We start from the raw sequence: 15,211 nt of genomic DNA on the forward strand, positions 1-15,211 counted from the left end.
GATTTCAGAGATTGAAAACAGAACCGTCCCTGCGCCTCGGCTCCGGAGCTCATCTGACTTGAGTTAGCGACCCCCCACCCACCCCGGCGCCTTAAAAAAAAGTGTTGGGGACTGGCGCGCTCTTTCGTTCTCTGCTGGAACTTTCTTCGTAGGTGTGCTTTCTCTCCGGGGCGCTGAGGAGGGTCCTAGGCCGCCCCTCCTCTCCAGGTCTCCGGGATCCCCTCCGGGCGGGGGCGCGCGGCTTGGGCGGGGGCGCGGCGCCCTGTGTGCCGCAGCCGTGCGCGCGGGGGCGCTGCGCCGTGCGGGCGCGCGGCGGGCTGGAGCGCGGGAGTGCCGGAGCTCGCCAGCCGAGGCAGCACGGCTCCGCGGACTTTTTTTCAAACTCCCATCAATGAGTCTTCGAGGAGGAGCGGGAGGCGGCGGCGGCGGCGGCGGCGGACGCGAAGGAAGACGAGGAGGAGCGGGAGGAGCTGGAGGAAGGAGCGCGGGCTGCCCTGCGCGCCGGAGCCTAGGGGAGCTGCCTGCTCGTCGGCTGTAGGGGCTGCCTGGCCCCCGCCCTCTTCTGGTCCCCTCCCTTGCCTGGCCCGCAACGCCCCGGCCGGAGTGAGCCCGGGCACACGGCAGCCCGCGGTGGATCGCCGCGCCAACCAAGTTGGGATGGGGGCCCGCAGCCACCGCCCGGCGCCCCGGAGGCCACCTGCGTGCTAGAGGCAAACTTTTGTCTCCCTCGGTAAAGTTGCTTTGGCCTTCTTTTGCTTGCTTTTCGTCGCGAAGTGCCCCCTACTTCGGCCGAACTCGGGCCGACTGGGATGCTGCGCCGTCTTGGAGCGTCCCTCGGCCGGGTACCTGGGCCATGGCACGGGGATTCGGGCACCGGGGGCTAGCGCGGCGGCCCGCGTCCGGGTTCTGACTAAACCAGCCTGGGACCTAAGAGGAGTCCAGGGATGGGAACTTGGGACCGAGGGGGCGATTTTGCATCCTCCTTCCCACCTGGGGGAAAGAGCCTGCCTTCTTGGGGAGCGCGACCGAGCTTGCCTCCACCCGGTCTCCACCGCCCCCTAGCCCGGGGCTGTTTTTTTGGGAGTTGGGGGTAGGGCGGGGAGGCTGGGATGCTGCGAGCTCCAGAGGTGGGCCGTGGGAGTGTGTCTCCGGAGAGTGTGCCGGGGGTGGAGGGACTGCAGCCAGCCGCTGCGAACTTCTAACTGCACTTCTCCGCGCTGCCCGTCCCAAGCCCTGCCTTTCTTTCTTTCTCGCTCCTTCCTCCCCTCCTCGGGCCCTGTCGCCCCCTCCCCCTCGGTCAGGCTTTCCCTCCCGCCTCCCTCCTTGCTTCTCTCCTCCTCCTCCTTTCTTGCCCTCCGCTCTGAGATCCGCTTGACTTCCCCGAGGGATCCTCACGTAATCTCTCGCCCTGTCCTCCGGAGCCCCCCCGCCACGCTCTTTCTTCCCCGCCCCCACTCATCGTCCACCGCCCCCCCCCAACCCCCGCGCCGCCGGCAATCTCTCAACAAGTATATTTGCTGAGGAATTTGAAAAATCCACTACTGCAACTTGATCTGTGTGCGATGGATGGGGAGCGGCGCAGAGAGAGTTGGGCGCCAATCCTATTAAGGGTTTAGAAAGGGGAGCGTTTTCCTCAGACGGGGCCCGGGGAGGGGGGCCGCTGGTAGGGGGAAGAAGAAGGGAGCGCGCGCGCGCGTGTGTGTGTGTGTGAGCGCGCCCCCCGTATCGGGGGAGGGGGCGCTGGAAGTGCACCCAACTGGGCGCCTTTTCAGCCCGACAGTAATTGCTGTCACTTCCTAGGAAACCGACTTCCACTACGCGAGGATCTGGAGATGGAGCCGGAGCGCCTCACCCCGGGTGCCCTGTCGCAGGGGCGCTCGCGGGCTTTGGATATCCCGCAGGGTGCCTCCCTCCACTCCCCTCTCTTTTGTGTCATTTTGGTGTGACTTTCAGAATTGATCCCGGCCGGGGAAGAGTCGACCTCTCCCCGGAGTCTGGTGCTGGGCCGCGGGGGTCTTTTACTGCGCTGTTCTGTCTTCTCGCTAGGGCATCCCGCGCGGCGCTCGAGCTCCTGGGAGGACTTTGCAGCCCGGTGGCCGCGGCCGAGTCCCGGGACCCCCGCCCTGCCGTCCTCGCCGGGCGTGTGAAGGTTTAATCCCGACAGCTCCAGATAAAGGGAGCAGTTGTAAAACGCTCATATGCTGTTTGCCGACGAGGCTCAGGGGGATGTTGGAGCATTTGAAAGTAAACGGTTCCCTCGCAAGCGGCATAAAATAGTGTTTAAACAAATATTGTATTGGCGTGCTCAGGGGGCTCGGTGCCAAAAAGGAAAGTAAATAAACGCTGAAATCCAAAATATACAGCGATGGAAAGCCACGGAATAGGCGGGCTGGTCACCAGTCTCCCGAGGAGATCTGTTTGTTCTACCACCTGACCCAGAAGCCCCCTCCCCGCCCACTTCCTTACCTTGCCTGGGAGTTTCCTTCCTTCGGTGGCTTCCCTGTGTGGGGGCCTCAGAGCGGCTTTGCACTTGCCTCTGCCCCGAAGAAAAACTCATTGTGCAGCTACCTGGGCTGGTCTCCCCAGAGCCGGGCCTGGCGCCCTAACTGTGCCTGGCTGCTTTGAGTTCTGGTGGCCTTCAGGCTCGCCCCAGCTTCTGGTCTGGCCAGGGTCACTGATTCTATATGGAGGCAGGAGACATCCAGACCACTGCAGATACATCCCTTCAGGACCCCACCTCTTCCCTTCTTGTGCCTCTTTCTTCCTTCATCTTTCCTGCTTTCGTTTTCTCAGACCTGCTGCTTCTACCCTGATGGCCAAGGGTTCTCCCCCAGATTAAGGTCCCAGTCAAACCCAGACACGTAGAGAGTTGTCACTTGTCTAACAGTTTCAAAAATTAGTTCTGGTTTGTGATATTTAGGATGGTTTGTATTTCCCCTCTGCTAGGAGAAATACACTAATTTTGTGAGGTTAGTTAGTGATGGTAGGGGGATTTAAACTCTGGCAGGAAGCACTCCCAACAGAGGTGAGGCCCCCACTCACCCAGGAAATAGGCCTCAGGTGACCCGACTCTCCCTTGGCTTGGCATCTGAGTGAGACTGTAGTCAGCTCAGTTTTGTTTTCAAAGTCAGTGGGCTGAGAATGCCAATGGGAAGGAGGAAGGCACTCCCAAATCAGGGCCGGGCTCACTGAGAACCAAGGCAGGCCTGACTGTTAGGGAGAGTTTTCTCTCTCTTTTTTTTTTTTTTTTCATTCTCCATGGGAATGGTTTGGAGAGGAATTTGTACAGGGTTCAGACCCCTTCAGCAGAGCATCCCAGGCTGCTTCCAAACTCACGGACCCTGCCTGTGGCCTTGGAGGGGACTTTTTGGTTTGGCCCATCTTGAAGGGTGTGTGGGGTTAGAGAGGACCTTCTGGCTGGGCAGCCTTAGAAAGGAGGGCTGGTGTGTGTTCTCGGGGATGTTCCGGCTCACTCGTGGAAGAGGGGGCTACAGGGCTGCTTGTCAATGACTCCTTGCCCGGCTGCAGGGGTCTTGGAGGCTGTGTACTGTAGCTGGCTTGTTTGCACTGCAGACTGAAAGATACACAAATACTTCATGCTTTGTGTACTCCCACAAGTGCCCTGTACACAGTGCAGCCCTTAGGGCTGGATTAGCCAACCTGGCGATTCAGCAGGCATGCCGACAAAATTGAATATTTGCCTAATAAACACCCTTCTTTCAGCAGGACCTCTCTTGACCACCCAGAGGAAGGCAGAGGGACCTTCACCCTACAGATGCCAGCAAGTCCCTCTAACTGGGACCAGGCAGTTTTCATGCGCACTTTGAAAGACTGTGTGACCCCTACACACCCAGCTGACTTGTGGAAGCGCAAAAGGCGAGCCCTATAGCTTTATGGACTCAAGGGGTAGGGCAGCCTGCCTTTTCCTGGGAAAAGTGTGTTCAGCCGCATTTCCTTTTATCCCATGACGCTGGCTCCTAGGCCAGCTCCAGGGAGGTGGAGCCACCTGTCCTCCTTCTTTAGGATGCAGAGGGGTTCTACCTGTGCCAAGCCCTGTTTCCTGGTGCTCAGGGATGGTGCTCAGGCCAGGTGGACCTAGCCGTGGAGGGCTGCAGCTGTACCCCCTGGAACCTTTGAAAAGGAACCCCTCCCCGGGGTAGCAGCTCCCTGCTTTCTTCTTTTCAGTAAGTGTCAGAGGCGTGTACACTTGAAACATGTGAAGAATACCAAAGAGGAGAACTGTACTCTTAGATTCCAGAAAATTCAGAGAGGCCAGAGAGGTGATTGTACAAGCTACCAGAATAGGCCCGGTTTCAGTGATCAAGGCTCACTGGCTTCTAAAGAAGGCAGGAGGGGAGCCTGCTCTTTAATTGTGGCCTCAGGTTTGTTTAAAAGATGGTTTGGGAAGGGGTCCTGGGACGGCTTTGTCATTTGGCAATGTCTTTGGTAAAGAACAACAGCTTTGTTGGTTTTAAATAAAGCCTTGCCACCAGATTCAATACTGCGTATTCCAAAATGAATTTGAATGTTTGCTGTGGACTCCAAACGATAAAAAAAAAAAAATCATCGATCATTGTTTTCTTTTTTTTCTTTCCTTGTTTTTTTGATCATTGTTTCTAGATTTGGAGGGTGACCAAAATATCCTAAAACTACAAAACTATGTTTAACCCCCTGGGGGAATACCCTAGTGATAGCAGCAGACTTTCTGCGTGTTTAGTATTTTATATTTTATTTCCCTCATCTCCTTTATCAACAAAAGCATCCTCCATATAGTTGCTTGTGTTCTGCTTCTAGCTTTTTAAAAATCATACTGTGTGAGGGAAAATAACTCACTTAAGATGTGACCAAAGAGTTCATATAAACTGTTTTTGAGATTTTTGGTTTAAAGTGAATAAGTTCATGTGGTTTTGTGTGTGTGCATGCATGTTGTAAAAAAACAGCCCCCCAAAAACAGGTTGCTGGGCAATGTGTTTTAACTGTGAGTGCCCGGTTTCAGGCATTAGCATAAGAAAAAAGTTTTAGTGCATTTCCTATTGTCTTGAAAGAAGAGTTTCAGCAAAGGGAAGGAAAGCCGCAAAAGGGTGATGGTCCATTGAGATTCTGCGGCAGCCCCGGCTCGTCATCTGGCCCTGAAATCTGTGATCGGATATCACTTTTATCTCAGTTTTCCATTCTCCGGCCTTTTTCACACGTTCACTTTTTGTCAAGGTTTATTGATTATGTTTTCTTCTCTGCAAATCTGTGGAAAATTTAATGAACCAAACACAGCAGTGAAATAAAAGGGACTTTTTATTCATTAGCAAGGGATTGATTTCCCCCCTTGGGCCGAGGGCCCCTGGCCTCTTGAGAGGTAGTGAGCGAGGGAGAGGGGGGAGGGGGTGGCCTTGCCCCCGGGCCGAGGCGGGGCCTCCCTGCTGACCAGCGCCGTCTCAGGCCCTGACTCCCGTCCGCACTCCATCCTGATGGTTCTGTGCCCGCTGCAGACCTCAGCCTCGACCTCCGGGATCCGGGTCCTCCGGGATCGGGGCTCCCTGGGCTTAGGGGACGGGGTAGGGGTGGGGATATTTGTGTTCTCCACCCTGGCAAACCTCTCGAGCGCCTGGGCCTTCCCCGGGACACAGTTAAGTAGGGCCCTTCCTCCAGCCCCGGCTTTCAGACCTGTAATTAAGCAAAGCCCCTGGTGTGATTACGCTGTGCTGACTCGGCTGGGTTCTTTGGAGCCGCTTCCCTCTACGAAACAGAGTGAACTTTAGCTCTTTGTAGCGGCTTCCTGGGTAGCCTGGGGTCGGATTCGATTGCACGTCTGTCTGTCTGTCTCCCCTACACCCGCTTTGCCCTTCTCCTCTGCCCGCTTTGTCTCCTCCCTGTCCATCTTCCTTTCCCCCAGTCTTCACTCTCGCTCTCTCTGTCCCGCCTCTCCCCGCCCTACGTCTTCTTTCTCTCCTCGCTCCTGTCTTTTCTTTCCCTCCCTCTCCTCCTTCCTTAGGCATCTTTTTATTTCGCTCCCCCTCCGCTCCCTCCTCCGTCTCCCCGCCCCTCTCCATTTTCTGCCCCGCGGAGGGCTGGCTGCGAGGCCTCCGAGAAGCCGCGTGTCCAGGCCACCGGGACGGTGCCCGAGTGCGGGGACCCCTCCGCGCCCCGAGCGGCTCGCGCGCCGGCGGCGCCGCGTCCCTCCCACCTGCCCGCCGGCCGGGTTTGCGGCGCCCAAACAATGGCCACATTGTCCTGGCCGCGCACCGGCCGCCCCCGGCGAGTGGCGGCAGGCCGGACCCTGCTCGTGGCGGCTCGGGAAGAAAGCCAGCGGCCCAGATCCAGATCGGGCGCCCTTGGCGCCGGGTGGGAGACTGGAGCGCGCCCGCGCTCACCTGGGGAAGGCGCTTCTCCCTGCCCACGGCCGCTGGCCCTCCCTCCCTCTTCCCAGTGGCTCCCCACCCACTTCTCCGAGAAGGGGATTCATTCAACTTTAGGTGACAGTTTGTAGAGTGAATTGAGAGCATTTCACTAAAGCCAGGAGAAGAGGGGCCACGTTACCAAACTTTTGGCGGCATCAGGAAACTTTTTCCAGAAGGCATATGTGCGAGTGACTGGAGCCACGAAGGCCTGCTTTTGCCCTAACCATCCGCCTTCCCCCACCGAGGCAGGGAAGTAATGGTGGTCACTTAAAATAGTATCCCCCGCCCCGCCCCCCCGCCCCATTCGTCTTGATCTGTAGGATTGAAGACCTCTTAGCGCTCAGAAAAAGAAGGATCTTTGAATGCTGAGGATGTTAAAAGGGCGTCGGTCCCGGGTCCAGGCAGACGCTTAGCAGTGCTCCTTTGTGTTGTGGACAATGCAATAAGTCAGCCCGACTTTTGAGCCACATTTATAAGGAACTGTAAGGGCCGCTCAAGTACACTTGTGCTAAGTTGAATTGATTGAAATTTAATGGCGGTTAGTGGCGATGAATGGTAATGATTTCCCAGCGTATCTTTGGCATACTTGACATTAATAACCGGAGTGTGTGTGTATACCCGCACCGGGAGCCTGCCACACACGTGAGGCGGGAGCATTATTCATTTTCCGAGATGCCAGTCCTTGCCTCCTTCCTCTCCTCAAATCCTTTTCCTTCTCACCATAATTCAGTTGTTCAGATGATGTTAAAAAAAAAAATCAAAGGGAAAGAAGGAAAGAGAAAAATCTTTCTCCATTGAGTCCGTACATCATGTCAATATAATTTTGAGCTCATGATTTTTTTCAGTTCCTACATAAATCAGCTTCTAATGTACAGAATGTGATGAATTTGTTTTAGCTGCCACCATGAATTAATGTTATGCAAATAGAAGCTTTGCAGGTGAAATGATTTACTTAATAATTTCAACTTCTAATATTTAAACTCATTCATTATGTTGGGAGTTAAAAAAAAAAGAAGTCCATATTTTTCAACCTGTGATGGGGAGATTAGTATGCAAGTATTTGTGGCAAAGGCAGGCCTTGATGGCCAGAAAATAGGTCTTAATGTGTTGATTCTTTCTAGGAGGATCTATAGTTCACCAGGCAGAGGTTTAAGAAGCAGGGGATGGAAGTCTTAACAAGTGCCTTCTGGGGGAGGACATAAATGCATGGAAATAAATCCAAAGTGACCATCACTGTAATATGTCTCCTGGGATTGTACAGGCTCTACTTTGGGAACCTAGCTGGGTTTTGCTTTTGAACTAGTCTTGAAGGATGAGTCTGTCTAAGCCAGGAGTAGGTTGAAGGGGTTCTGATGCCCCCTGCCCCAATCTTTGTCACTGGTTTGTCAAGACCACCTTAAGAGCAAGTTGTTAATAGCTGCCCATGAAGGTGGCAGTGATTTAGAAAGTTGGGCAGAGGACTGCCCCATTAAAAAAAAAATACTAGGAAGACTTTCCTGTGTGTATCATCTTTGCAAGATGTGTTTTCTTCTGGAAAAAGTTGAGGAAGAGAGTAAAAGTGATAGATAAGTGCCCTCTGATGAGTAATGAGCCTGAACCCTTGGGTTACCCTCCAAGAGTGTGAGACCAGTCACTTAGGAGCTGGGTGACCCAGTGCAAGTCGCTTGGCCTCTCTGTGGAAGGGACGGGACTTGACAGGTGTGATCTCTCAGATCCTCCAGCCAGAATTTCTTGGGAGTTAGCACACCCTGCCTCTCGCAGTCACCATTAAGAATCAGACCTCAGGCAGGGTTGGTGGGGGGGGAACCAAGGTCTGGACAGAGTGTGGGGTTTTGGTCTTTGCCTCTGCTTTTGGGGAGAGTGTAGTGAGGCTCTTCTCAAGGAATAACCCTCCTTTCCCCACCTCCCCGCCTGTCACTACCTAGTCAGCTGTAGTGCTCAGAGCTCCTCTGGGATATGGTCACTGGGTGAGCGGGCGTGGGGTGGATGTGGGGACATTGGTGGGGGCGGGGGAAGCACTTGGTCTGCAACGGCCTTTTCAGACTTTCCTGAAGGCTATAGCCAAGTTGAAGAGTGGGCTGACACATAAATATGTCTTGTATCTCTGAAGATAAGTGTCGAGTTTTGACTTGCCTTCTCCAAAAATTGAGGTCATCGTGATCAGATGATGGGTTGAAAGGACATCACTCAACCATTTCTGCAGATGGCAGAGCGTTGTGCAGGGGTGATACATTGTGTGTCCAGGCAGCGACAGAGTATTTAGGGCTGACTCTCACTCTCTACGGAGATCAAGGTGAGGGGACATCATTGATGGTCGCTGGCTGAATGTGCTTCATTCGTGTAAGGAGAGAAGGAATCTGACTCAGCAGTCACTTAGCCAGGAGTTGTCAGGTGTGCTGGCGGCAGGATGAAGCAGGTGGCAGGGTTTGAATGTGATTTGGATGTCTTCATCTTTCTAAGATGTAGTACTCTAATGTCTTTATGTTACTTACATGCATGAATGTAGTATCAATATGTATCTACTCTTCAGGTTAAGTATGGTGGTGTAGTCAGGTCTTGTCTGACTCTGGACCCCATGGACTATATATATAGCTCGCTAGGCCCCTCTGTCCATGGGATTCTCCAGGCAAGAATATTGAAGTGGGTTGCCATTTCCTTCTCCTAGGTTAAGTATGTGTGTGTGTGTGTGTGTGTGTGTGTGTGTATACATATATATATATGTATACACACACATTCTGAAATCTTTTAACTACCAGATCTCTTTATGAATTAGATTTTTTTCTTCTAAGATGCACTTAAACAAAAAGAACTAGCATAGGAGAATGAAGTCAGAACTGGAAATGAGTTAAAGAGGCAAATCTGAAAAGAAAGCCTCCAGCGGACTTCCTTCCTGCCAGGGATTCAGGTGGAAAGCTGGTTAAATATGCAGATTCTCAAGCCCCTCAACCTTTTCAGTGGTTAAGAATCTGCCTGCAATGCAGGAGATCCAGGTTCAGTCCCTGAGTTGGGAAGGTCCCATGGAGAAGGGAATGGCAACTCACTCCAGTATTGTTGCCTGGAGAATCCCTTGGATGGAGGAGCCTGGTGGGCTACAGTCCATGGGGTTGCGTAGAGTCAGACCTGGCTGAGCTGAGCTAGTAACACTTTCAGTTTTCAGGCCCCCCAGGGAGAACCTACAGACCGTGAATTCCCTTGGGGGGGACCCTGAGATCTGCATTTAATCAAGGATTTTTAGGGCAAGGTAATGGGGATTTAATGATTTCTTCCTGTGATGCTCTTCACCTCACTGATTTTTGCATTTAATAAAGGAAGAGCATTTCCTTCTGTAAGGCTGGATGGATAAGCAGCATTTAAACTTCCCAGCTATTTGGTGGACTGGAGGTTGGGGCAGATAAACTAGCTGAGAATTGAGCTGCTTCTGCTCTAGACCTCATAGAGAAATGGGCTGTCTTTCTGAGACTGTCAGCCAGCTCCGACAATCCCACAGTCTGCTGAGAAAGATACCTGGAGAATCCAGAGAGCAATGAGCTTATTAAATCAGCACCTTAGTTTCTGTGCCATGGGTTCTTGACCTGAGGGTCCTTTGGATGGCTCCTTTGTTTCTTCCTGTATAAGAAACTATACCTGTGCATCATGATGGCTGGCTCCTTGCTTCAGCTGCCAGAAGTCAGACCCTTTTTGGGTCTAGTTTAGTGTTGCAGAGTTTGAGCAGGTCTTTGGTAAGAGTGACCCAGACTGAGGTTTGACTTAGCTGTGGGTGTCTTTATGGTTCCCTGAGAAGGGCAGGAAGGAGATACAGACTGAGTGAGAGGAGCTGGTGTGGGATATCACAGCCTCCCAGCCGTGATGGCCTCAGGCCTGAAGCTGGAGAGAGCCTGTCATGAGGGGGATGGGCTGGTGCAGGGGGCCTGCCATGATGGGCATGGGCTGGTGCAGGGGGCCTGCCATGAGGGAGATGGACTGGTGCAGGGAACCTGCCATAAGGGAGATGGGCTGGTCTAGACCTCCCAGGGCAGATTGAGGGCACACTGCCCACTTATGCCCCTGGCACTGGGAGGCCCGAGGGAAGTGGGATCAGGCCTGGTGGCATTTCTGTGTCCCTGGTGTCTGGCACCTGGGTGCCACATTCCTTTCTAGATCCTGCCCTCAGTCCACGGACCCCCAGACCACTAGTGCCCAGCTCCACTGTTTACCAAGAGCAGCTGCGGTCCCATACTAGAGTGCTGCTCCTTCATTGACACGCCTCTTCCCTTCTCCAAGGACCTCCTTGAGTGGGTGGTTGGTGGTGGGCAAGAGATGGAGGTAGCATCAGGCTGATGGCCCCTTTGGAATCTTGCCTGGAGGTTGGTTTGTTGGACTAGATCTGAACCACAGACCTCCTAGCCCCCATCTTGCCCATGGTATAAGTCCTGTCCTTGCTTGCAGTGATGTCAGCAGTGAGAAGCCAAGCCCCCAGACCACTACCCAGCCCTGGGCACCCACTAACCTGCTTCCCAGAGCACTGTGTGTCCTTCTCCAGCTGCCTAGCCACCTGCCCAGCCACGCCGACAGCAACAGCGCAGCACTTGGGCCAGACCTGGTCCCACCCGCTCTCCTGTCCAGCCCAGCTCACCCTGTGGGTACCTCCCATTTCCCTAGTAGCCCAGGCCCGCCCACACCCTCTTTCTCCTGCGTCTGTTTCCTTAGATTTCATTTCTGTTTTATTTAGGTTTGAACATCTATCTCCTCGCTTGGCTCAGGCTCTGTTCAGGTCTGTACTTTGATTTAGCACCTGGGCATTCGAGCAGAGCCTTGCCTTCTGATGTAAAAGTATTAACAACAACAAAACATTTTCCCCACAAGATCTTAAAACTAAGATGTAATTTTTTTTTCACTTTTTTTCTTTATAGAAAACTTATGAAATAGGAAATAGCAGAGAGAGGAAGATTTTGTCAAGTTTCTTTCCAGTCTTTATCTTGTTTCTAAGGAATAATTTTTTGGCTCTATATTTTCTTACAAAGTTGAAGTTACATCATAACTTAATTGTAACAGTAACTTCACTATGATGTTATCTCATGGACAGTCCACATTATTAATGCATACTCTTTATGTGATTTTTCTTGGCTATCTAATATTTCTTTATCTACTCAAGCACATATATATATATATATACTTTTTCTTTTAATTTGACTATGCCGTGTGGCATGTGGGATCTTAGTTCCCCAACCAGGGATTGAACCTATGCCTCCTGCAGTGGAAGCATGGAGTCCTACCTACTGGTTCACCAGGGAAGTCCATCCATAAACATATTTTATTTTACTCTATTATATTGTTGGGCATTTAGGTTTTTTTTCCTATCAGTAGTTTTTGTGGTTATAGATAACCATTGCAATAGATATCTTTGTGTATAAATGTTTACCTGAAATTCTAATCATTTCCTTAGAATAGATTCTTAAAAGTGGAATGACTTGGCCAAAGTATTTGGACAGCTGTTCTTGAGGCCCTCAGTAGACCTTAGTAGGTTTCCAGTAGTACTTTTCTAGCTTTTGTGGAGAGATGAGTGATGTTAGCTTGAGGTTTTCAGAACAGCCATGTACAAATCAATGTAAAGCTATTAACTGAGTGCCTCTGCCAGCCCAGTGACTTGCAAAATATGGCCTCATTTTGCAGATGGTAACCTGAGTCTCAATATGTCAGGAAATTTGGAAAACTCAGCAGTGGCCACAGGACTGGAAAAGGTCAGTTTTCATTCCAGTCCCAAAGAAAGGCAATGCCAAAGAATGCTCAAACTACCGCACAATTGTACTCATCTCACACACTAGTAAAGTAATGCTCAAAATTCTCCAAGCCAGGCTTTAGCAATACGTGAACCGTGAACTTCCAGATGTTCAAGCTGGTTTTAGAAAAGGCAGAGGAACCAGAGATCAAATTGCCAACATTCTCTGGATCATCGAAAAAGCAAGAGAGTTCCAGAAATACATCTATTTCTGCTTTATTGACTATGCCAAAGCCTTTGACTGTGTGGATCACGATAAACTGTGGAAAAGTCTGAAGGAGATGGGAATACCAGACCACCTGACCTGCCTCTTAAGAAACCTATATGCAGGTCAGGAAGCAACAGTTAGAACTGGACATGGAACAACAGACTGGTTCCAAATAGGAAAAGGTGCACATCAAGGCTGTATATTGTCACCCTGCTTATTTAACTTCTATGCAGAGTACATCATGAGAAATGCTGGGCTGGAAGAAGCACAAGCTGGAATCAAGATTGCCGGGAGAAATATCAATTAACTTCAGATATGCAAATGATACCACTCTTATGGCAGAAAGTGAAGAGGAACTAAAAAGCCTCTTGATGGAAGTAAAGGAAGAGAGTGAAAAAATTGGCTTAAAGCTCAACATTCAGAAAACTAAGATCATGGCATCTAGCCCCATCACTTCATGGGAAATAGATGGGGAGACAGTGGAAACAGTGTCAGACTTTATTTTTTGGGCTCCAAAATCACTTCAGATGGTGATTGCAGCCATGAAATTAAAAGACACTTACTCCTTGGAAGGAAAGTTATGACCAACCTAGATAGCATATTCAAAAGCAGAGATATTACTTTGCCAACAAAGGTCCATCTAGTCAAGGCTATGGTTTTTCCAGCGGTCATGTATGGATGTGAGAGTTGGACTGTGAAGAAGGCTGAGCGCTGAAGAATTGATGCTTATGAACTGTGGTGTTGGAGAAGACTCTTGAGAATCCCTTGGACTGTAAGGAGATCCAACCAGTCCATTCTAAAGGAGATCAGTCCTGGGTGTTCTTTGGAAGGAATGATGCTAAAGCTGAAACTCCAATACTTTGGCCACCTCATACGATGAGTTGACTCATTGGAAAAGACCCTGATGCTGGGAGGGATTGGGGGCAGGAGGAGAAGGGGATGACAGAGGATGAGATGGCTGGATGGCATCACCGACTCGATGGACATGAATGAGTCTGAGTGAACTCCGGAGTTGGTGATGGACAGGGAGGCCTGACGTGCTGTGATTCATGGGATCGCAAAGAGTCGGACACGACTGAGCGACTGAACTGACTGACTGACTGCACCTGAGTCTCAGAGACACTGAGTGATCTCCATGCTTACCTGGGAGGTGGGAGGCGGAGCCCTGAGCAGTGGCAGATTTACTGATGCCCAAACCAGGACCCTGTCCTGAAGCTGTCTTCTGAGCGCTGCCCTGGTCTGCCTGGTGCAAAGGCTACAGCACTAATTCTCAGCCAGAGCTGTTTGTTCCCCAGGGGACGTTTGTTGATGTCTGGAGAAATTTTTGGTTGTCATAAAGGCGGGGTGGGCAGTTACAAACCTAGACAGTGTTAAAAAGTAAAGACATCACTTTGCTAACAAAGGTCCATATTGTCAGGGCTATGGTCTGTCCAGTAGTCATGTAGATATGTGAGAGTTGGACCATAAAGAAGGCAGAGCACCAAAGAATTGATGCTTTTGAGCTGTGTTGCCAGAGAAGACTCTTGAGAGTCCCTTGGAAAGTAAGGAGATCAAACTAGTCAATCCTAAAGGAAATCAACCCTGAATACTCACTGGAAGGACTGATGCTGAGGCTGAAGCTCCAATACTCTGGCCATCTGATGTGAAGAGCCAACTCACTAGAAAAGACCCTGATCTTGGAAAAGATTGAAGGCAGGAGAAGAGGGTGACAGGGGATGAGATGGTTGGATGGTATCACTGACTCAGTGAACCTTAACCTGGGCAAACTCTAGGAGATAGTGAAGTACAGGGAAGCCTGGTGTGCTGCAGCCCATGGGGTTGCAAATAGTTGGACATGACTTGGTGACTGAACAACAACAATGGTGGTGTTGCTCCTGACATCTAGGGGGTAGAGGCCAGGGACGCTGCTTAGTGGCCAGCTGTGCACAGGGCAGCCGCCATGACAAAGGATGAGCCAGCCCAAATGTACCAGTGCTGCAAATGAGCGATCCTTGGTGGAGGTCATAAACAAGGCTTGTGACCCTCAGTGGGGGTCACCAGCAAGGCCTGTGACCCTGGGTGGAGGTCACCAGTGAGGCCTGCTGTTAGGTTTTCCTCCCTGGCTGACACAGCATGATTCTGGGGCCAGGGCTTTGGAGCAGGCAGAGGTGCTTATTCACAACTCACACTCTCACCAGGCTGGAAATCATCAACCTTCTTTTCTGTGACCTGAATTTGAAGCAGGGTGGCAGTTGCCATCAAGAGGAATTCCTTGTGCAATCCATCAGTCAATCAGCTAGCACTTACTGGAACATCTGTTATGGGCCTGGCATGGATCAAGCTCGCTGCCGCAGGCTCACACCTTGCTAACTTGGTTAGGAGCTGGCGGCTAGCAAAATCCCAGCAGAGTTCTCCCTCGTGCATCTTTCTCCTGTGTTCTCCATGCCTCGCCGGGAGGCTGCTTTAGGAAAGCCAGGGATTAGCTGGCGTGACCTCAAAAGGCCGGTACCTAGGAATGTTGGTCAGGAGCAGATAGTGCACCAGACAGTCATCAGAGAGAAGCTGTCTGCTTTTCTGGCCCCAGGCTAAATTTCCTACTTAGTGAATTTTGTACCAGGTTCTTTCTGGTCAGTCAGGGATTGTAGAGTCCTGGGTCCGAATAACGAAAAGCCAGGGGTGGGGACCTTTGGTGGTAGCTTATTTATTCAACCTAGCAGTTGTGCCCGAGGAAGTCTGGGAAGGCTTCCTCCAAGAGAGGCCCAGAGCTGGGTCTCCAGGATAATGGCATTACCCATTGAGGGGCAGGAGAAGGAAGGGCCATCCAGGAAGAGGAATTCAAGCAAATGGTGGGCAGAGAGAGGCATTTCTGGAACCTCT

General features: G+C 51.4%; 1 protein-coding gene across 1 annotated transcript in view; it reads left to right on the forward strand.

The window, feature by feature from the left end:
- Positions 1-405: 405 nt before the first annotated feature.
- Positions 406-15,211, forward strand: part of GLI2 (GLI family zinc finger 2) — a 261,304-nt gene continuing 246,498 nt past the window's right edge. Inside the window, exon 1 of the mRNA XM_069574446.1 lies at positions 406-730. The gene's annotated coding sequence lies outside the window, so the exon portion shown is untranslated. The remainder of the gene's footprint in view (positions 731-15,211) is intronic.

Source organism: Ovis canadensis, chromosome 2 (genome assembly GCF_042477335.2).
Source record: "Ovis canadensis isolate MfBH-ARS-UI-01 breed Bighorn chromosome 2, ARS-UI_OviCan_v2, whole genome shotgun sequence".
Classification (NCBI taxonomy): domain Eukaryota; kingdom Metazoa; phylum Chordata; class Mammalia; order Artiodactyla; family Bovidae; genus Ovis; species Ovis canadensis.